This window comes from Procambarus clarkii, chromosome 5 (assembly GCF_040958095.1).
Source record: "Procambarus clarkii isolate CNS0578487 chromosome 5, FALCON_Pclarkii_2.0, whole genome shotgun sequence".
NCBI classification, from domain to species: Eukaryota; Metazoa; Arthropoda; class Malacostraca; order Decapoda; family Cambaridae; genus Procambarus; species Procambarus clarkii.
The window spans coordinates 5,241,289-5,263,708 of NC_091154.1; the positions used below are offsets into that span (position 1 = coordinate 5,241,289).

At 47.0% G+C, this 22,420-nt stretch overlaps 1 long non-coding RNA gene and 1 pseudogene across 1 annotated transcript in view; both read left to right on the forward strand.

Annotated features, from left to right (window-relative positions):
* LOC138372947 (uncharacterized) overlaps positions 1 to 20,566 on the forward strand; it is a 312,699-nt gene extending 292,133 nt beyond the window's left edge. Inside the window, exon 2 of the long non-coding RNA XR_011231020.1 lies at positions 19,318 to 20,566. This is a non-coding gene — a long non-coding RNA (uncharacterized lncRNA). The remainder of the gene's footprint in view (positions 1 to 19,317) is intronic.
* LOC123764988 (zinc finger protein 226-like) lies at positions 348 to 20,566 on the forward strand (annotated as a pseudogene).
* Positions 20,567 to 22,420: the final 1,854 nt, after the last annotated feature.

Here is a 22,420-nt window from a genome sequence, read left to right on the forward strand (position 1 = left end):
CTAATGTGTGTTATATTAGACCGGGACATTAGTCTATGGAGTTTGACCTACCAGGGACCACGAGTCAGAACCTGGCCCTTTCAGAGAGGTTTCAGGAAGCAGTGGCCCTGGACCCCCCCCCCCCCCTGTGGTTGGGGGTTTTCCTTATCTGTCATCGACTGGGATTAGGCACCCAAAAAGGTAGGCATAACAAAATAAACCCCACATGATAAGAAACTAACAACTAAAAACCAAACAGAGAGGTAGAACTCCCTCCAATCCCAAGAAAAGAAGCAAATAAGCAAACGTCACACTCCACTGCCGAGCCGGTCTTCCGTGGAGCCCTGGACCTCCCCGCACCTGCTACTCAGTCATCCAGTTTGTAAGCTAATGTGGTCCAGGGTGGACGTCTTCTCTGGTCTCGGTTTCCAGTGTTTGCCTTCATGGCAACCTCTGCAATGTTGTGTGTGGTGGCCAGGTGTTCCTGATTAATGCCGGGGCTGCATGCTCTTAGGGGCATCCTTCCCTAGGCGTCCTGTGAGTACTGCCCTTGCATGTCAGGGTTCTCTCTCTCTCTCTCCTGGTGCGTTCGGGAAACCATTTTCGGTAGGGGTTCTTGCTGCTCGGCATTTACCCCACCCTTGGGGCCAGCTGGGTGTTCTGTGGCCCTTGTTTGGCCTTGGGTAGGAAGTGATGTCGTCCTGGTTAGGATGTCAAGGTGTAGTGCAGCCTTTCTACTTATGCAGTGGCCGGTTCTTACTTCCTCTGGGGACGTTGTACTTTTGCAGGGGTTTTTCTTTAGTTTTTGTTTTTCTTGCCTGTTGGGGCTCTGCCGGGGTCTGCTCCGAATCTGTCTGTGGGTGTAGGGGTCGGGGCAGGGTTTAGCTGGTGCTGAGACTGGCGTATTTAGGGGCTGCCCTGTTCGGGTTGGGAACCGAGGCATTTGAGCCTGCTCCTCCTGCCAGAGCTTCTGGGTCATACCAGCACCCCTTTCTTTGCTGCTTTTTTCCTGAACTCTGTCTGACTCTTCTTTAGGGGTGGAGGACGGCTCTGCCTCGAAGCCTCTGTTGCAGATTTCCCATGGCTGTGGGAGGTGCCTGCTAGCGGTTCTGGGTCTATTTGCCCCTGTCTGGGTTTTCTGCCTTCTGGGCGGGTTTTTTCATCTCTCTCGTCTGCTTATCCCACATTTGCTGGCGTGTTTTTGGATCTCTTGTGTCACCCTGTCTCCTTTTGTTATGGTGGTTATTTTCTTTCTGCTGGTCACTTTCCTGCAGTTTGTTTGTTTATTTGTGCCTGGGCGTGTGCGCTCGCATTTTGGGGGCGGTTTTTTACCTTCGGTGGTTTTATGCTCCCATTGCTGCTTCTCTGTTTTGCTTTCTTTTTCTAGGGTGTTCTGCCCTTCTCCTGTTCCTCTGGGAACGCTTGGGTGTTAGTTTTCACCCGGTTTTGTATTTTCTGTTTGTTTTTGGGTCTGGGCTTTGGGCCCAGTGTCCCTGGCTGTTTGCTATGCTTGCTCCTCACTCCATTTGTCCCTCGGTTTTCAGTCCATTTTTGGTGGTTTCACTGGGGGTTCAGTCTAGGTTTTGTGTTTTGCCCTTCCTTCCTTTCTGTGGTGTGGTTCTGCCGGCAAATGAGGTGTTGGGCTCCCCTGGGTTCAATTCCGGTTTCCTTTGGGTTCTTCAGTTTCATTCCAGAGGTTTCTTCCTTTCAGGTCCCTTTTGAGGGTTCTGGAGGCCCTTGGTTACCTCCTGTGGGCCTGGTCCTGCCTATTCTGGGGTTCTCGGGTCTTCCTGGCTGGCCGACTGCTCTTCTTGGGTCTTGGCACGTGTTTTGTGTTTGTGCCGGAGCTTTGGTTTTTGTTGTCGAGGTGGGCCTTTGGTGCGGCTTTTGTGCTGGTGTCTCCCGGTGCCTTTTTCATGTGGCCGGCGAGGTGCTCCCTCTGCTTGCTAGTTGCCTTCTTGCCTTTTCTTTTTATTCTTTTCTTTACAATTTTTTTTCTGAGGGGGTGCCGGTCCCTTCACTCGTGATGGGGCAATGAGGGTGGGGAGGGGGGAGGGGAGCTTGCTCTGTTTGCTTGCGCTTGGTCCCACGATTTTTGGGCTTTTCAGTCGTGTCATCCGGTCCGTGGCGGCGTTGCCTGGCTCCTCCCCCCTTCAAGGAGGGTTCGGGGATTTGGGGCTGGCGGGGCGGGCTTCTTCCCGTGTGCTTCATTGGGTCATCTTGGGGTGGGTGTACTTGGGCATGATCGCACTGACCCCGTCCCCTCAGGTGGGTTCCTGTCTGTTCCAGTGCCGAAACGGGACTGTGTGGGTCTGGGGTTTATTCTGGACTTGTCCCATCTGCACCCTGGATTCCTTGCCCCACCTTTTGGATGACCACTCTGTCTCAGGTCCAGCCTCTGTTGGAGCCGGGTGCCTGGTTGGTGTCCCTGGTCCTCAAGGTCGCATATTGGCACGTTCCTATTCAGCCGGGGTTCAGGGGTTGGTTAGGTTTCATGGTGGGGCATCAGGCTTCCCGATTCGTTGCCTTTCTTTTGGCTTGCATCTGGCATCTTGAGTAGTCACACGTCTTAACTGAGTCATGGTGACCCGTCTGAGTCTGCTAGGGGTTCGGGTCCTGACCTACCTTGACGACTGGCTGGTATGGGCTCCCAGTCGGTCCTCTTATCTGCTCGCCACGGGTGTAGTTCTTTCCCAGCTCACCGGGTTTGTGTTCCTGGTGTACTGGAGGAAGTCCCATCTGGTTCCATCCCAGGTTCGGACCTGGCTGGGTCTTGTTTGGGACTCTCAGACTGCTTTCATGTCTCTCCCTCCGGAGGCATTGCTGCAGCTGTGGTCTCATGGGGATGCCCCTTCAGTTTCTCTCGCGATTACTGGGTTCGTCCTCCAGGGGGCTGCACTGGATGGTGCGTCGACGGCTTCCTCTTCAGGGTTTTTGGGGTTCAGTTACTTGGTGCCTACTCAAACCCTCGCTTGTTGTGTTTCTGGACACGTCGTCTCTTGGCTGGGGCTTTGTGACCAGTGCTCTCCAGGCCAGCCAGGGGCGGTGGGGTCCGTCCTTCCGTCGGGCTCACAGCACGGTGCAAGAGTTCGTAGCTGTTTGGCTTTCACTTCGGAGGGTTTGGGTCACTCGGGGTTCGACCATCCACGGGGGTTCTATTCGGTCCTTGCCCCTTTGGGATTGGTCTCTTCGAGTGGCTCATTTGCTGGATTCTCGGGGTTTGGCTCTCCATGCGGTTCATATCCAGGGAGTGTCTAACTTCCTGGCGGACGGCCTGTCTCGGTTCACTTCTCTGTCCACAGATTGGATGGTCGATGCTGACTCCTGTTGGCTCTGCCGGACATATGGATTCCCGGAAATGGACCAATCGCGCCAGTGTGGTCTCGGCGTCTCCTGATCTATGTGGCGCCCTTCCCCAACTGCGAGGCTGTCCCGGTGGACGCCTTTCGGCAGGACTGGTCAAGGTGGGGTTACCTGTACCTCTTCATCTCGGTCCAACTGTTGCATCGGGTTCTGGCTCGGTTGGAGTCCTACCCAGGATGAGTAGTCCTCATGGCCCCCATGGCTGCCAAACCAGTCTTGGTTCCAGGCGCTGCTTGCTCGGTGTGCGAACCCGGGGCTTTTCCTGTGGCTCCGCCTCTTCCAGCAGGTCGGACCAGTCCGGTACACAGCTGGTTCGGTCTTCTCCTTCGCTTTTTGCATCTGGTCCATTAGAAGCGAGTGTATCGCCATTTGTATGGTGATCAGGTAATGTGTCCCACCTACAAGCTTCATCTTGGTGACATGTTTTTCCTTGCGTTCTTTCCGCCATTTTCTCTCTTCGTAGGTTGTCTTCTATTTCGGGTCAGGTTGTCTTGTCCTTTCTGTCTTGGCTTTTTCAGGACCGTTATTTGATGCCTAATACTGTCACCTCATATCATGCAGCACTGGCAGAACTGCTTAAGCTTGCATTTGGGGTGGATGTCTCCTCTGCCCTTTCCGTATACTTCTCGTGCTTTGTTTCACCTCTGGTCTGCTCATGAGCCGACTGAGCCATCCTGGTCCATGGACTGGGTGCTCTCCTATCTTTCCTCTCGTCAGTTTGTGGTGACACATTTGGTTCACGATTGTTTTTCTAAGGCTCTGTTTTTGTTGGTATTGGCCTCTGGGGGTTGGGGAGCTTCATGCTCTCCTCTGGTGCAGGGGTTCTGCTCTTTCGGTCCAGGTGATAGGTTTCTTCGTTTACAGCCTTCTCCTTTTCTGGCGAAGAACGAGGTGGCTGGAAGGGTTCTTCGGGTATTGCTGCTTAGGGGCCTGACAGCTGAGTTGACAGTGCTTCGGATTCATAGTCCTGAGATTCCGGGTTCGTTTCCTGGTGGAGGCGGAAACAAATGGCATAGTTTCTTTCACCCTGATGCTTCTGTTTACCTAGCAGTAAATAGGTACCTGAGAGTTAGACAGCTGCTATGGGCTGCTTCCTGGGGGTGTGTAACAAAAAAAGGAGGCCTGGTCGAGGACCGGGCTACGGGGACGCTAAGCCCCGAAATCATCCCGAGATAATCATCTGTCAAGTTGGTGAGGCAGGGGGTGCATCATGTGTTGCAGCTCTTTGCCGTTTTCTGCGCGCTTCAGCTTCGGTGGCTAGGGGATGCGCTTTGGGTTGATCCGGTTTCCCTCATTCCTTGTTCCAGGGCTTGGGTCTCCAGGTTGTCCGCAGGGTTCTTAAACCCTGCGGACAACCTGGGTTGTCCGCAGGGACAACCCAGGTTGTCCGCAGGTATTAGGTTGTATCCGTTTAGGTTGTAAGGATACAACCTAAACCTGTATCCTTAAGTCTGTCCAGCCTGTGGTCTATCCTCGTGCCCATAACGCTAGGAAGTTTGCTGCGTTGGCTGCTGTGTTTGGCAACATGTCCTGGGCTGATATTTGGGCTTGGGGATTTTGGAGGTTGAACAGAGTCTTGGCCGCCTGTTCTTTGGTTAATGTAACTGCTCCTGGGCGTTCCTGTGTTGCTTTGGGCCGCAGGTTGCAGCCAGTTGTCTCGACTTCGTGTTGAGGAGTGTGAGGCAGCCGCCTCCCGCGTATGTCCCTCTTTTCCTTCTCTTTGGGTATGTAGCTCCAGGGAGCTGTAGGGACTCACCACAGAAAACCAGCGTTGAGTGTAACAAAACGTCATTTTTTCTGAGCTCCGGAGGCTGACTGGCAATCCTCCCCTTACTTCCTCCCTCCCTCCGGTCGGAGTTTTTTTCACGTTTTGATAATTAGTTTTCAAACTGGATGACTGAGTAGCCGGCGCTGCGGGGAGGGAAGGGCTGCGCAGACGAGCGGCACGGCGGTGGAGTGTGAAGTTTGCTTGTTTCCTTGGGATTGGAGGGAGTTCCACCTCTGTTCAGTTTTTAGTTGTTAGTTTCTTACCATGTGGCGTCTGTTTTGTTATGCCTACCTTTTGGGTGCCTAACGATGGCAGATAATGAAAAACTCCAACCACAGGGGGAATTTTCTAGGGCTATTGCTCCCTGAAACCACTCTGAAGGGGCCAGGTTCTGGCTCGTGGTCCCTGGTAGGTCAAACTCCATAGACTAATGTCCCGGACTAATACTATTTCCACTCGATTATCCGGACTATATGGGAAGGACGCCCAGCCGGATATTCGCGTGTTCCGGATAATGGTACTTCTTCACCTCTGAGTTCAAAAGTGACCATTTCCAACTATTTTTATATTACAAACAACATAATTTGAATTGCCTTACCACATATAATTATTAAATATTCAACTAGAAACCTCAACTTACCTTGTTGGTGTTCGTCTTCTTGATTGATGCCACACATCTTGAAGTTAAGAATTCTTAACAATTTACGTAACCTATACTAACACAACACTAAAATTAACACTTAAAATTACTGTACAGTTCATTAAGCAAAGTTAGTATTGACTGCCAGCTGCTGAAGCCTCACTGGTTGAAGGCATATGGGTTGCCTGTGACGCCGCACTGATTGAGGTGTATAACACGTAACTTGTCTTTAATTGTTAGGACAACCTTCTTCCTCTTAACACCTCCAGAACGATTGATTAAACCTCCAGGTTTAAGAGAATAACAGAGTACATAGAGAGGCTGAGACAAAGTGGAGAAAATGCTTGAGGAGCCAAGTAGGAATGAAGCGGTTGGCGCATATGGAGTTTCACTTGGGTTCTGAAAGAATGTGCATCTGAACTCAGAACTCCACTTTAATGGACTTTTCAGTCATCTTTGTGTACAGAAGTCTTGGCAGATACTATACAGTACAGTATGTGGAAAAAGGCTAACATAGGTCAGTAGGTTGGATGGATTATGAGAACTTTCAAATCCAGGGATTCCATCACAATGGTTGTACTCTTCAAATCACTTGTGCTGTTCCATCATGAGTACTGCTCAGTAGTCACTTCCCCCTTCAGAGCAGGAGAGATTGCTGAAATAGAAGGAATATAGAGAACAAATACGGCATACATAGATGCGATAAAGCACCTAAATTATTGGGATTATCTCAAAGCTCTCTGAATGTACTCACTAGAAAGGAGACGAGAGAGATATCAAATAACATGCACATGGAAAATACTGGAGGGCCAGGTCCTCCAGTATTTACACAGTAAAATAACAACATACTGAAGTGAACGATATGGAAGAAAATGCAGATAGAACCATTAAAGAACAGAGGTGCCATAGGCAGAATCAGAGAACACTATAAACATCAGAGGTCCACGGTTGTTCAACATCCTCCTAGCTAGTATAAGAAATATTGCAGGAACAACCGTGGACATCTTCAAGAGGAAACTAGATAGTTTTCTTCGAGAAGTGCCGGACCAACCGGGCTGTGGTGGGTATGTGGGCCTGCGGGTCACTCCAAGCATCAGCCTGTTGGACCAACCTCTCACAAGTCAAGCCTGGCCTCGGGCCGGGCTTGGGGAGTAGAAGAACTCCCAGAACCCCTTCAACCAGATATATATGGGCCTGTGGGCCGCTCCAAGCAACAGCCTGGTGGACCAAGCTCTCACAAGTCAAGCCTGGCCTCGGGCCGGGCTTGGGGAGTAGAACAACTCCCAGAACCCCATCAACCAGGTATCAAGCAGGTCCAATTTATAAAAAATGGAAGTAGGGGAAGACCCTCTTAATTATAAACCTGTATCCTTGACAAACATGGTAGTCAAAACATTAGAAAATAATTGAAACCAAATTGGAGAACAACTGGACAGAAATTATATATAATAAATGGTATGGTTTTCGATCAGGAAGATTCTGTGTAATAAATGTACATAGTTTCTATGATAGAGCCACAGAAAGTTGACAGGAAAGAGATGGTTGTGTTGACTGCACTTATCTGGAGCTAAAAAATGCTTTTGACAAGAGTCCCACACAAGAGGTTGTTCTGGACACTGGAACATACTGGAGGGGTGACAGGGAGACTGATGACATGGTTGAACAATTTTCTGACAGAAAAATGAGGTCAGTAATCATGAGGCGAGATACATGTCCTCATCAATAAAATGAGGACATTTATCAGACTAGAGAAATGTTACTGTACAAGTAGCAAGTAACTGACTAGTTACTGTACAGGGGTCAGTTTTAGCACCAGTAATGTTACTGTACTAGTAGCAAGTAACTGACTAGTTACTGTACAGGGGTCAGTTTTAGCACCAGCAATGTTCATTGTATATATAAATGATCTACTACAAGGAATACAGAATTATATGAACATGTTTTCTTAGGATGCTAAGATAATAGGGAAGATAAGAGACTTAGATGATTGTCATGCACTTCAAGAAGACCTCGACAAAGTAAGTGTATGGAGCAACACTTGGCAAATAGAATTTAATGTGAAAACTGCCACATTATGGAATGTGGAATAGAGCAAAATAAACCACACACAACCTGCAAATTATGTGGCAAAGCTTTAACAAATTCTGTTAGAGATTTAGGGGGTGGTGGGGGGGGGGGCTGGAGAGAGAACTGTCACCTCTGGCATACATCAAGATCATTTTGTGAGAAGTGTATGTTAAGTTTTCCAATTTTATAATGACTTTTTAAGTACGTACATAAATGGTGAAATATTAAAGAAATTGTTCATAACTTTTGTGAGACCAAAGTTGGAATATGCAGCAGTTGTGTGGTGCCCGTGTCTGGTGATCTACACCAGCAGTTGTGTGGTGCCCATGTCTCATGAACTACACCAGCAGTTCCCCTCCGTGGTGCCTCCTTGCCGTGGTGAGGGGCTCACGTACACCTCCCTGGGACTGGTGTGGGTTGCCTTTGCCCCCCTCTTCTACCCCTCTTTGTGTGGTGTACGTGCTAAAGGGCACCATGTAGGGGCCTTGTGAGTCATCGGACCACCCGCTGGAGGGGTCGCCTGTGAGGGGCCGCCCTGAGTGGATGGTTGGGTGTCCAGGCTGGGGCGATAGGGGGAATATGGTCTTAGCACCAGTGTGGGAGAATGGACGATGTAGTAGGACTCCCCTGTTGGAAACGAGGAGCACCGCTGGGAACGACACACCCTTCCTACACTGGCCCGCGCTCGACCTCCCTGGCTGCCCTGGTAGGTGGTATCCCTTGGTTTCAGGTCCCAAACCTTTGAAATTGATTGCTGCATGGACGACGACACGACTTCTCTTACCCAGGCTCATGGGGTGAGCAACTAGGCCCCTGGATCGGACTGTATTGGAAAACCGGGCTCTGTAGCCCCCGCTACAGGGCCTTGTTTGGGCCCAGACCGGACTACTTCTTGCTCCCCTTCCTCCTCTGTGGTAGGGTTGAGCCCCAAGCCCTCTGTGGTGACCGCCTCGTCTCCCCTTGCACGGCTCCATCTCTTATTGTGACTACTGCGCCTTATGACCAGTCTCTCTCTCTAGAGGTTCTCACCACAGTCCCCGTCACGGCCGCTCTCGTATGCTCCCTTCCCATACTAATTAGTACCACGCCTTGTTTGGTCCTTCTACATGGACTAAGTATTTTGACCTCCATCCTTTAGATTCTACTCCTTCTGACGATTTTTCCCTTCATAGGCATCTTGTTGATTCAGTAGATGCCTCTGTCACCTTCAACCCCACTCATTTTGGTACCCATGTCGTTGCTGCTCCTTCTCAGGATGCGGCCACCCGTTTGGCCGCCTTATCCTGCATTCGCGAGACCCCTGTTCGGGTCTCCAAGAACGCTCAGTTAAATGCCACTGTTCTCCCGCACCATGTTGCAACCGGTGTTAGACACCTGAAGGACTGCCATGAGGATATCAAGCATATCCTCGAAGCCCAAGGCCATTCTGTCCTTCAAGTGGACACGTTTACTCGTCCCCCTCAGCCCCCCTTGGGTTGTGAAGGTTACCTTTGATAGTAGGACCCTTTCCCCTTCTGTCATTCTTGCTGGTGCCAGATGCTCCGTTCAGGAGTATATTCCCTCTCCTCGGCTCTGTAATAAGTGCTGGAGGTTTGGCCATGGTGCCCTCAAATGCTCTAGTCCTGTCTCTCTCTGTCCCGTGTGTGGGGGCGAAGGTCACTCTAAGTTGGAGTGCACTTCTCCCCAGGCCCGCTGCCTCAATTGCGGTGAGGCCCACCCTACCTTCTCCCGTACATGTATTCGTTACAAACTTGAGGCGGCTTTCCTCAACTTGAAGCACCGGGACTGTTTGTCTTTTCCTGAGGCTCGGCGCCAAGTTCATCGTCTCCCCTCTTTCTCTGGTGTCTCCTATGCTCGCGTGGTGCGCTCTTCCTCTCCTCGTCCTTCCCGCCTTCCTCTCCTCGTCCTTCCCGCCTTCCTCAGTCTCACAACCGTTTCCAGGCCTTAGACCCGGACACGCCCACCACCACCTCCCCTGTTCCTTTACGTTCTGTCCCGAAGGGTGCCCCTCCTAGTTCTCTGTCTGGGGATCCCCTTCTTTTTACCCAGTCTGTCACGTCTCCTGTGTCTTCTTTCTCCTCTCCCTCTGGTCCTCCTTCCCATCATTCTCCTCCGTCTCCTGACTCTCCACGCCGCCTGTCTGTGCGGGCTGATGTCTATCCCTCTCCCAGGGATCATGTTGTTCGCTCTCGTTCTTCTTCTCCTATTGAGATGCTTGAGTCTGTTGCCCAGTATGTTGCTGCTGGGACGCCTGTCTCTCTGAGTCAGAAGCAAAAGCCTGGCTTATCTCCCTCCTCCTTCCCGGCGGGTAAGAAGGCTTCGCTTTCTTCTTCGCCCCCTGTCTCTGACTCTGTCGTTCCATCCCCTCCTGTTTTGGCAGTAGAACCTCCTGTTTCTGCTGTGGAGGTTTCTTTGGCCCCCCCCGCTTCCGTCTCGGTTGCTGCCCTCGCTGAGGTGCGCTCCCCTCTTTCTGCCTCTCCTGCTATCCTTGACTGCTCCTCTCGGTTGTCTTCTCCTCCTCCGGACCCTGCTCGTCCACCTCTGGTCTGTCCTCCCACTCCCTTCCCTCCATCTTTACTCAGTTTACCCATACCCCCTAACCCTGACTTCACTGACCCTGATCCTGACCCTGAGCTTCTTTAACATGCTGTGTTCCTTCCTCACCTTTGTTTCTTCATTGTTCTCTGTTGCTATCCTTTCTCTTTTTTGTCGATGTCTATTCTCCAGTGGAACATTCATGGATATTTAGGCAATTTCATTGACCTCCAACTTCTAATTTCACAGTTCTTGCCCCTTTGTGTCTGTCTCCAGGAGCCGATGCTTGGTGCTCGTTCTGGTCGCTTCCGTGGCTATTCCTTTCTCTCCCCCTCCTCCCCCCCCCCAGGCTATTGCTGGGGCCCATAACTCTTCTGCTCTCTTGATTCATTCTGATGTTCCTTTCGTTCCCCTTACTTTTTCCTTCGCCTCTCCATTGGTCTGCTGCACGTGTCTTTGTGCGTAAATGGTACACGGTTTGTTCCATTTATCTCCCCTCCCCTAATGTCCTGCTTTCCCTTCCCGATCTTAAACGCCACTGGACTCCTTGCCGGAGCCTGTGCTCCTGCTGGGTGATTTCAATTGTCGGCTTACCCTTTGGGGTGATGTTCTGACAAACACCCGGGGTCACCTTCTCGAACCGTTTATCCTCTCTTCTTCCCTGTCTCTTCTGAATTCTGGTGAGCCCAGTCATTTGGACTTTCGGACTTGCACCCTTTCCTGTCTTGATCTTTCTCTTTGCTCGTCATCTCTTTACTTAGATTTCGAGCGGCGGGTTCTTGATGACCTCCATGACAGTGACCATTTCCCCATCCTTGTTACCTTTTTCTCTTTTCACCCTCCCCTCTCCTTCCCTAAGTGGTGGTTTGCCGAAGCTGATTGGCGCCTCTTTACCCTCTGTGCTACTATCTCCGACCTCTCCGTTCTGCCTCTCCCTCGCTCTCTCCTCCTTTTTCATGACACTATCTTCGACTCTGCCCTCCACTCTATTCCTCGCTCTTCCTCTCGGGGCACGTGGAAGTGCGTTCTCTGGTGAAATGTGGACTGTGCTCGGGCTGTCCGCTGTAAGCGTGCAGCCTGGAAGAGACACCGCCGCTGGCAGATGGTTGAGTCTTTTCTTTTGTTTCAGAAGGCAAGTGCAGTGGCCCTTAGGACCATCCGTGCGCCTAAATGTACGTGTTGGATGTCTTGTGTCTCTACCATTACGTCCGAAACTCCTCTGCTGCAGATCTAGAAGCATATCCACAAGATAGCGGGTAGGTTCGTTCCCGATGTCTCTCCAGTCCTTCACCTCCGTGGTACTCCTGTGGCAGACCCGTTGCAGGTCGCGACCGAACTGGGTTCCCACTTTTCATCTGTTAGCTCTGGTTCTCATCTTCCTCAATCCTCCCTTCTTTGGAGGGAGGAGGGAGGAAGCCTATTCTTCAAGCCTATTCTTGAATCTCAACCTTTAGATTTCTGTACCCATCTCAGCCTTCCCTATAATGATCCCTTCTCTCTCTGAGTTTCAGTCTGCCCTGACCCTCTGGGGTTCTATGGCGTCGGGCTCCGATGGTATTCATTATGAGATGCTTCGCCATCTCCCTCCGTGCACGTCTCAGTATTTACTGAGTCTGTACAATCGGGTCTGGGAGTCGTCGTCCGTCCCTGTGGACTGGCTCGATGCTGTTGTCCTCCCTGTTCGGAAACCAGGGTCTCTCGGGTCTTCCCCCAAGGACTTCCGCCCTATTGCCCTCACAAGTTGTGTCTGCAAGCTCTTTGAACATATGGTTAACGTTCGTCTGATGTGGTTCTTAGAACGCTATCACCACCTCTCCCCTTCTCAATTCGGTTTTCACTAATGCCGCAGCACAACAGATGTCCTGGTGAACTTGGAGGTCTATATTCATACTGCTTTTGCTGCGAAGACCTCCGTTGTTGCCGTCCTTTTTTACCTGAATAGGTTTACGACACTACCTGGCGGTATCATATTCTGTCCCAACTTCATTCTTTTGGCCTTTGTGTTAATCTCCCTCTCTTCCTTCAGAGTTTCCTCTCTTGTCGTTCCTTTCGAGTGAGGCTTGGTACCACTCTCTCTGCTCCCTTTAGGCAATATGAGGGTGTGCCCAAGGGTAGTGTTCTGAGCACTACTCTTTTTCTAGTTGCCTTCAACGGTCTTCTTTCCTCTCTTCCTTCAGGCGTCTTCTCCGCTCTCTATGTCGACGATCTTACCCTTTGCTGTCGGGGTGATGATTCGCCTCTCCTTCAACGGCGGCTTCAACTTGCGATTGATGCTGTGTCGTCTTGGGCCACCGATCATGGCTTCAAGTTCTCTACGTCTAAGACTTGTGGTATGACTTTTACTCGGAAGCATGTCATTCTTCGTCCCTCTTTATCGCTTTATGGTCATCCCCTTGTGTACAGGGATTCCGCTAAGCTTTTGGGGTTAATCTTTGACACTCATTTGTCTTGGTTGCCCCATGTCTCTTACCTCTGAGATGAATGCTCTAAGGCCCATACCCTCCTTAAGGTTTTGTCCCATACTTCTTGGGGAGCGAATAGGCGCATACTCCTCTCTTTACATTTCTCTCTCGTCCTGTCTAAACTCGATTATGGTTGCCCTGTTTACTCGTCTGCTTCTCCTTCTACTCTTCGCCATCTTGATGCTTTGCACCATACTGGGTTGCGGCTCAGCTCTGGTGCCTTTCGTTTGACTCCTGCCCTCAGCTTGTATGTTGACACTGGCTTCCTATCTCTCCAGGACCGCCGTGATCGCTACTGTCTTCGCTATCTTGCGAGGTCCTTGCAACATCCTTCTTCTTGCTTCTGTCGTGCTTTAACTTTTACCCTTCTTGTGGTTTCTGTTCCTCTTCACCGCCCCCCCCCTCTTTCTGCTCGGTTATCTCGCTTACAGGATTCTCTTTCAGTTCGTATTTCTAATGTTAATGCTCGTATTGTTCCTTCCTTGCCCCCATGGAGGGTCCCCCTTCCAAAGTTTTGTACATCCTTGACCCGCAACACTAAAGCTTTTACCCCTCCTACGGTTCTGAAATGCCTTTTCCTTGAGCACTTTTCTTCACACTCCCGCTCCGTTTCCATCTTCACCGATGGGTCTAAGTCTGCTGACGGTGTTGACTACTCTGTTGTTTTTCCTGACCACACTTATATGTGTCACCTTCCTCCGGAGGCTAGCATCTTCACAGCAGAACTTTATGCTATTCTCTATGCTCTTCGTCTCCTGCTTTCTCATTGTGAATCCTCCTTTGTCTTATAGTTGACTCTCGTAGTGCCCTCATGGCTCTAGGGTCCTTTAATCCTGTCCATCTGGTGATCGTCGAGATTCAACATTGGCTGTTTCTTATCTCTAGTAAATTTAAATTAATAAAGTTTTGCTGGGTTCCCAGCCATATTGGTGTTTCTTTAAATGAGCGTGCAGATGCTGCTGCTAGAGAAGCTATCTACTCTTGTCCCATCTCGCGTAAAGATATTCCTTATTCCGACTTTTACCCGGTTATTCATTCCTCCATCCTTGCCCGATGGCAGGGTTGTTGGTCCTCTGTGGTTGGTAACAAGCTGCGTACTCTCAAACATAGTGTGTCCCCGTGGCCTTCCTCCTGCCACCGGAAACGGCTCTGGCAAGGTTGTGTATTGGCCATTCTCGCTTAGCTCACGGTCACTTAATGGAGCGCCGCCCTGCTCCTTATTGTCCAAATTGCATTGTCCCTCTTACAGTCTTGCATATCCTTGTTGAATGTCCTGACTTCCAGGACGAGCGTGTGTCTTGCTTTCCGACCGTCCCTCGCGGTCACTTGTCCCTCGATAGAATTCTTGGTGAATCGGATACTTTTTATATCATTCGCCTTATGCATTTCTGTTCTCGTATTTTCATTCTTAGTGATATTTAGCGCCCTCCGATTATTTCGCACCCTCCGATTATTTCGCACTTTGATGGTGCTACATAGCCTTCCCGGTTTGGTGCCTTTTGAAAATGGCTTACACCAGCAGTTGAGTGGTGCCCATGTCTGAGGCAGCCCCTGAAGCTAGTGGGCCTAGGCAGCCCCCTGAAGCTAGTGGGCCTAGGCAGCCCCTGAAGTTAGTGGGCCTAGACAGCCCCTGAAGCTAGTGAGCCTAGGCAGCCCCTGAAACTAGTGGGCCTAGGTAGCCCCCTGAAGCTAGTGGGCCTAGGCAGTCCCTGAAGCTAGTGGGCCTAGGCAGTCCCTGAAGTTAGATTCAGATTCAGATTCAGATGTTTATTCAGGTAAGGTATATACATACAAGTGATGTTACATTAAAGGATTGATATATAGATAGAGCTAGTACATACAATGCCTAAACAAACAGACTGGGCTAAGTGGGCAAGTGGGCTAAGTGGGCAAGACAAAGTTAGTGGGCCTAGGCAGCCCCTGAAGCTAGTGGGGCTAGACAGCCCCTGAAACTGGAAGTTTCAGGGGCTCTTGAGGACAGCTGAAATTACTAAAACCAGTAAGGGCGCTGTTCCTACAGGAGTCCAATATAAAGATAAGATATAATTACCTTCAGAGGTCCTGTATAAACGTAAGGCAATATTATCTGCTGGGGTCCTGTATAATGACAAGGTGTTATCTGCTGGGGTCCTGTATAATGACAAGGTGTTATCTGCTGGGGTCCTGTATAAAGACATAATCTGCTGGGGTCTCGTATAAAGACATAATCTGCTGGGGTCCTGTATAAAGACATAATCTGCTGGGGTCCTGTATAAAGACAAGATGTTATGTGCAGAGATCCTGTATAAAAGTGAGGTGTTATTCCCTGCAGAGTCCTGTATAAAGAAGCGTTGTTGCTTGCAGAGGTTATCGAGGCTCACCATACCCCGTGCTACTTGGAACTTGTTCCGAGTAGCTGAATCTATAACAACAACATGCAGAGGTCCTGCAGATAATAAGACCTCTTAATACACCTCTCACTGCTATGCTCCTGTTTATTCATTTTTTCTACACATTGTTAACTGATGCCTTTTTCCTTCTGCAGATAATGTTTTGAATTCTACTGGTGACCACTGCCCTCTGTGCTTCAAGAAGGTATCCAAGATGAGGGTCCACCTTCGAACTCATACGGGCGAGAGACCTTATGTTTGTGAAGTGTGTCAGAAGTGCTTTACCCGTTCTGATAAGCTCACCAATCACATAAGAATACATACTGGAGAAAAGCCTTACATCTGTTTTTGCAGCAAGAGGTTTACCCGAATTGACCACCTGAAGGTGCATGCTTTGACTCACAACATTGACTCAGATCAGCGCGATGCACTACTATTGGAGGCCAGAAACAATGACTTGATTCAAAGAGGTTTGCCCATTCCAGGAGCAAGACCCACAGTGTATAAATGTTCTAACTGTAACAAACAATTTAATAAAAGATATGCGTACCATCGTCATCAGAGAGTCCACACTGGAGGAATGCTTTACAAGTGCGCGTGGTGTGATGCTAGGTATACACGCTCACACAGGCTGCATACACATCAGATAGAAAAGCATAAAATTCAGGAAATGATAACCTCTGATCTTGAATCTAATCAGTACATTATTAATTTCATTCCAGAAGTTGTTATAAAGGAAATTGAGGAGCCAGTGGAGAATTCTCTGTCCATAAATAATTACATCCGAGAAAGGACCCCAGAACCCTCCTCTAGTCAGATTACTATTGAAGCAGTCAAGAGAGAGGTGGTGGCGGAGAAAGTGAAGCAGCCAAGACGGAAGCTCACCAAATTTAATGGGATGTACTCATGTGAATATTGTTCAAAGTTTTTCAAGAAAGCTAATAAACTCAGCATCCATAGGAGAAGTCATACAGGGGAGAAGCCTCATCTTTGTGAATCATGTGGCAAAGGATTTGCTCGCAAAGACCACATGTTAAAACATATGAGCATCCACCTCAAAAGGAGAAGAGATTCCTACTTAAAGCATGAAAGACTGAACAGTACAGACATTCAAGATAATTTTTTCCAAGAGATCAAAATTGAGGAAGAAGAAATTGACGAGGGTGATTGTGAAACTAATATTTATCCAGTAGTTAAAGATGACAAATTGTTTGCCTGCAGTATTTGTGGTCATGCCTTCAAGAACATGTGTCATCTCCAGGCCCATATGGAGACTCACTGTCAGAGAATGTTTTATACTTGTAATATATGCAGCAAGCAATTTAAAATAAAAAAGAACTACGACGCTCACCTCTTAAAGCACGAGATGCCATCAAGTGTAGGTTACAGGAAATACGAGCCTAGATAAAGCTTGTACCCAAAGAGCATATTGCATAGTGTGTGGGAAGTGGGTTGTTTCCCAGAGTAGCCTGGAGACACATGCGGGCACACACTGGGAAGTGGCTGTTTGAGGGCAAACATTGTGATAATGCCTTTTTGCGTGAGGGTGACATGGTACGGCACGCAAAATCCCACACTGGGAAAAAGTCCTTCAAGTGCCCTCTTTGTCTTAGAACGTTTGCTCATAGATACTGTACACTCTTAATTTCCACACATTAAGAAACACGAGGAAGCCAAACATTCCACTTCTACAAAATCATCCTCTGTAAGTTTGAAACCATAATTGCTGAATTACAGAGCTGAAGTAGGACAGTTATCTACTCCTTTTACATTAATATCAGATGTGTGCTACAGATGATCAAGTATTGTTAAACTGAAACAATATTTCAGAGTTCACGTTAATTATGCATTTTAGAAGGAAGTTCTCATAATTATAGTGTGTAAAGAACTTTTTGCTTTGCCACATAGAGGTTTGGGTAAGTTTTTATTACACTAGCTCATCTAATGTTAGTTTTAACCAATAAGTTACCCAACCATGAATCAAATTTTCTTTCCAACGTGCACATTTGTGTACCAATAAGGATAAATATGTGTGCATTTCTATATGAATAATGAAACAAATGAGTTCAAAGATTTATAGAATGACTTTAATCATATATAATCACTCCAAGTCACCATAGTCGAAGTGTCATCTGCACGTATTGAAGTGCAACCTGATTATTTATCTTCTAGAGGATACCCGGCGTTGCCTGGGACTGTCTGCCTCCCCTCTCTCTCTCTCTAGCTCTATCTCTTTATCTATAAGTTACCTATTTCCATCCCTATCTGAATATCTATTTATTTTGTCCCTTCATCTTCCTCCTGTGCCCCGATCTTTTTCCTGCCCTCCCCATTTCCCTCATCTTCACTGTATATACTATCTTCACCACCATAACAATATTCACTACTACTCACTATCTTCATCACTGTACCCATCTTGCCTACTCACTCTTTGTTATCACTAACCATCTTCCCTACTCATTATTTTCTTTACTGTAACTTATATGAATTCAATTAATTTTGTTGAGTAAATAATACTTAATTAAAATATGGAGGTTTATACTGACTATATTTGATAAAGCATTTAACTTAAGAGCCAGGCCATTTCTTCTGTAAATTTGGATAAGGTTAGCCTCAAGCACCCAGCCACCAACATTGAACAGACAGACAGACAGGTAGCCAAACTAACAAACATTCTCTCTTATTGTATTTTTTTTTAATGATATATATACAAGAGTTCTTACATTCTTGTACAGCCACTAGTACGCGTAGCATTCCGAGCAGGTCCTTAATCCTATGTTCCCTGGAATACGACCCGCCAAATTGTTTAACACCCAGGAAACCATTTTACTGTTGGGTGAACAGAGGCTACAGTTGAGGATTTGTGCCTAGTAACTCCTCCTCGGCCAGGATGCAAACCCAGGACAAAGCGCTCGCGAAACGCCAGGCCAGTGTCTTAACCACTACACCACGAGGACTGCTGCTATGGATATGTAATAAAACACACTTGATTGGCTATGAAGCGAATCATCAACAAGGTTAAAGATTGTATTAGAATGTACACATAGTATATTTTTTACCATTTTATTTTTCCACAGTGTTCATCTAGCTTTTATTTCCAACAAGGAATTTTACCATATAATCCACATCTGTGAAATAATTTTTTTCTATTTGCAATTGGTTAAATTGGGGATTGATGGGCTAGGTGAGGATTGGAGGTTAATTGAAAGTTTCCTTAGGTTGGGTCAACCTTAGTAAATGCAATTTCATTTCCATTCTTTCGTGGTGGAACTAAGGATTCCAGTGATAATGACCAAAGTGACTTTGATAGCCACATTATATTGATGAGGTTCTTGGCATATCTTTTGGATACACAGCAGTCTTCAGAAGTTTATTTGGTGATCCTCTATTTTCCACCAAACATAGTAATTTCCACACTGAATATATCTGTAAAATAATACTTTGTTTCTGTGGGGAGCCTTGTTGACTCCCTGATGCTAACCATTTTGATATAGTGCTATACTATTTGGGGTCATCAATAACAGAGTTCTTGTTGCCTACTTGGGACCAGAGCCAGAACCTGGCCCCCTCAGAGAGGCACAGGGAGCAATGGCACATGAACACTTTACATTTAAAGTATGTCATGTTGTCATCGACCGGAGAAGCCACCCAGAAAAGTAGGCGAAACAAAACAGACCACTGGCTGGTTGAAAATTGTAACTTATATCCTCAAAAAAAAAAAAAAAAAAAAAAAAAAATCCCCATACAGAAACAACCAAAACTTCATCTAAGTAACGTCCCGATTGTAGGGTCCCCCTCCCCCACCTCACAGGGGAAGGGGAAGATGGCCTGGGTGTGCTAGGCTGCCCACCAGTCAGTTCTTGACTGATGTGCTTGGCAGTTGGATGTCATCTCTGGCCATGGTTTCCTGTTCTGGGATAGTTTGCTGTGTGAGGCTGTTCCTGCACTTGTTGTGTGCCTTGGCCAGGCGTTCTTGTGTATTGGAGCTGCACGCACCTAGGGACACCTTCCCTGGGTGCTCCGTAAGTACTGCCCCAGGGCTCTCTTCCCTGTTTTTTTTTTTTTTTTTTTGAGATATATACAAGAGTTGTTACATTCTTGTACAGCCACTAGTACGCGTAGCGTTTCGGGCAGGTCCCTGGAATACGATCCCCGCCGCGAAGAATCGTTGCTACAACCAAGTACACATTTTACTGTTGAGTTAAACAGCGGCTACAGTTAAGGATTTGCGCCCAATTCACTCATCCCGCCATCTGATATTCAGAGGAATCAGGCAGCTGCCGCATTGCATGGATGTTACTCTGTGATGCAACCCGCTAGGTTGGTTGCCTGTTTGAATGCCCCAGAGTTGGCCCACTTGGGCTTTAGGGACTCGGATTTTGGGGCATTGGTCGCTTTGGCCGTGGTTCAGTCCATACCCCCTCTTCTTTCCCAGGGGGGGGGGGTGTAGTTTGCCCTTCTCCGGCCGGCTCTCAAATATCTGAGGGTTTCAGAGTCGGGGCGGGGTTTAGCTCGGGTGGCTTCAGTGACCGTCACTTCCGATTTGGACTCTGCAAATGATGATCCCAAATAATATACAGCAACACCATATCAGTGTAGATAGCTTCAGAGAGCCTCCAGGGCCCACCCAGAAATTTGGCATTTTATTACATTCAACGCTGGTTATAATTCTCAAACAATTACATGAGTCAGAAGTAAACACTTGGGTCAATTATTGGACTTTAATGTAGAGGACATTTAGTGGTATTTGTTTTTTGTAATATAGCTCGCATCATTTATATTGCTGGATTTATTAATATATTTTAAAGAGTTTGGTATGATGTAGTTATGTAGAAATGTATTTTATGTAGTAAAAGAAATGTAGTTTGAGTAGTTTATATTTGATTAAAACAGTGACAAAATTCTTATGCTAGAACTCAAAATAAATGTTCAAGTATACATTCATTCAGACAGGGAAAAATGTTTATACTCAAATTTAAGTTGAAAAATTATTTTAAACATTGTTTTCTTATTAATATAAATATATTTTATGAATATTTTCCCAAATTTGGAGAATATTTTGCTTGCCTTCATTTATGTGTCAGTATTATCATATTGGTGTATACACTTTAACATTATTGTGTGTCGTGACATCATTGTTTTATGATTGGAATTCTATTTCCATATCTATTTTTACACATTGGGAGTTATTTGCTGTATATTGGACATTATTCTACAGTGGTTGTGTACATTCCATTGACTATAGTATCATCAGAGCTGAACTGCTATTATATTCTTGTAATGAAAAATCTCCTTGTTACATTTTTATAATGTACAGTATTTTGTTTTCCTCAGACTGTATGCTGGAAGTCTTAGTTGTTTATAAAAAAAAATGTGTGTATAATTTGCAGTTTTTATAGCCTTTTATGAGTGTATAATGTGACTATATTGCAGAGAACATCCACACATGTGGAGTGCACACACACATGTGGAGGCTCCAGTGTGGAGCACCCACACATGTGGAGGCTCCAGTGTGGAGCGCACACACATGTGGAGGCTCCAGTGTGGAGCACCCACACAGAGGACTCTGACATAAGGAAGATCGGTTTACGGTTCATGATCCCACGGGAGTAAAACAGAACTTTCAGAACAGGCCTATGTCCAAGGAGCTTAGGGGGCGGAGCTAAGTCAAGAGTTTTGGCTGGCCTAAGAGTGACACTCTGTGTTCATTGGTTGAGCTTTGAGAGGCAGAGTCCCTCAGGGTAGTGCCTTGGCACCCATTGGCCCAGCTTCAGTATATTCCAGCTTTGCTTTGAATTGATTGGTGCTTCTAGCCAGAGCCAAACTCCAGAGGAAAATTATAGGTCTCCCAGGGGTGGTTTAAGAGAAATGAAGTTAGTGTGTTCTGGAGCTTAGTGGGGTACAGGTCCCCTTGACCTGTGGGAGGCAAGCCATCAACATCTTGGCCTCAGTGCAGTTTTAAGGTATTTTTTTTTTTTTTTTTTTAGATATATACAAGAGTTGTTACATTCTTGTACAGCCACTAGTATGCGTAGCGTTTCGGGCAGGTCCCTGGAATACGATCCCCTGCCGCGAAGAATCGTTTTTTCATCCAAGTACACATTTTACTGTTGCGTTAAACAGAGGCTACAGTTAAGGAATTGCGCCCAGTAAATCCTCCCCGGCCAGGATACGAACCCATGACATAGCGCTCGCGGAACGCCAGGCGAGTGTTTTACCACTACACCACGGAGACTATAAATGTATTGTGCATTTGATTTCATGTCCTCAGTAGATACCCATTTTGCCTCTTAGGGAATAGAATAGGGTATATGTTCAATTTGATTTTAATTTACATGATTCATAAAATGTATAATTTGTCCAGTGGTATTCAGTTAATTCCCCTTTGTAATATATTTTTCTACTTTGTCATTTTGTATATAGACAACATTAACATCAGTAATAAAAATGACGGCAAGTTTCTTGGCCTATTCCTAGACAAGAGACTCGGCTTCAGCACCCACATACAACACATAACTAAGAAAGTCTCTAAGACAGTTGGTATACTCTCTAAAATAAGATATTATGTTCCTAACTCTGCTCTCCTCTCACTATATTATGTACTAATCTACCCCTATCTTAATTATGGTATCTGTGCATGGGGGTCTACCACTGCAAACCACCTTAAGCCCATCATCACCCAACAAAAATCTGTTATCAGAATAATAACTAACTCTGCTTTCAGACAACACTCAGCTCCCTTGTTTAAATCCCTAAACTTGCTAAATATTAACTCCCTCCACACATTCTCTTGTGTCAACTGCATCCACAAAACCCTGTTCTTAAATGCAAACCATGCTCTGAAACTCTCCCTGGACAGATGTAATAGGACCCATTATCACCACACCAGAAATAAATATCTTTGATATCCCCAGGGTCAAACTTAATCTGTGTAAACACACTATGCAAATTAAGGGACCTAGTCTATGGAACTCACTCCCTAGTGAATTGAAAAGCTATCAAACTTTTGCCTTATTTAAAAACAAAACCAAAAAGTACCTAATTTCATCATCTTAGTTTCCTACACTGAGCTTTAAATTTGCTCTGTACCTAGTGTTACCCAATCTCCTAATTTTTATGTATTTAACCCAAGCAACCTTATCATTGTGTTCATTGCTGTCTTCTTTTATGTGCTAGTCATATGCTGTATTGTGCCTACCAATTTTTGTCAACTACCATTCAAGCTGTCATTGCAATC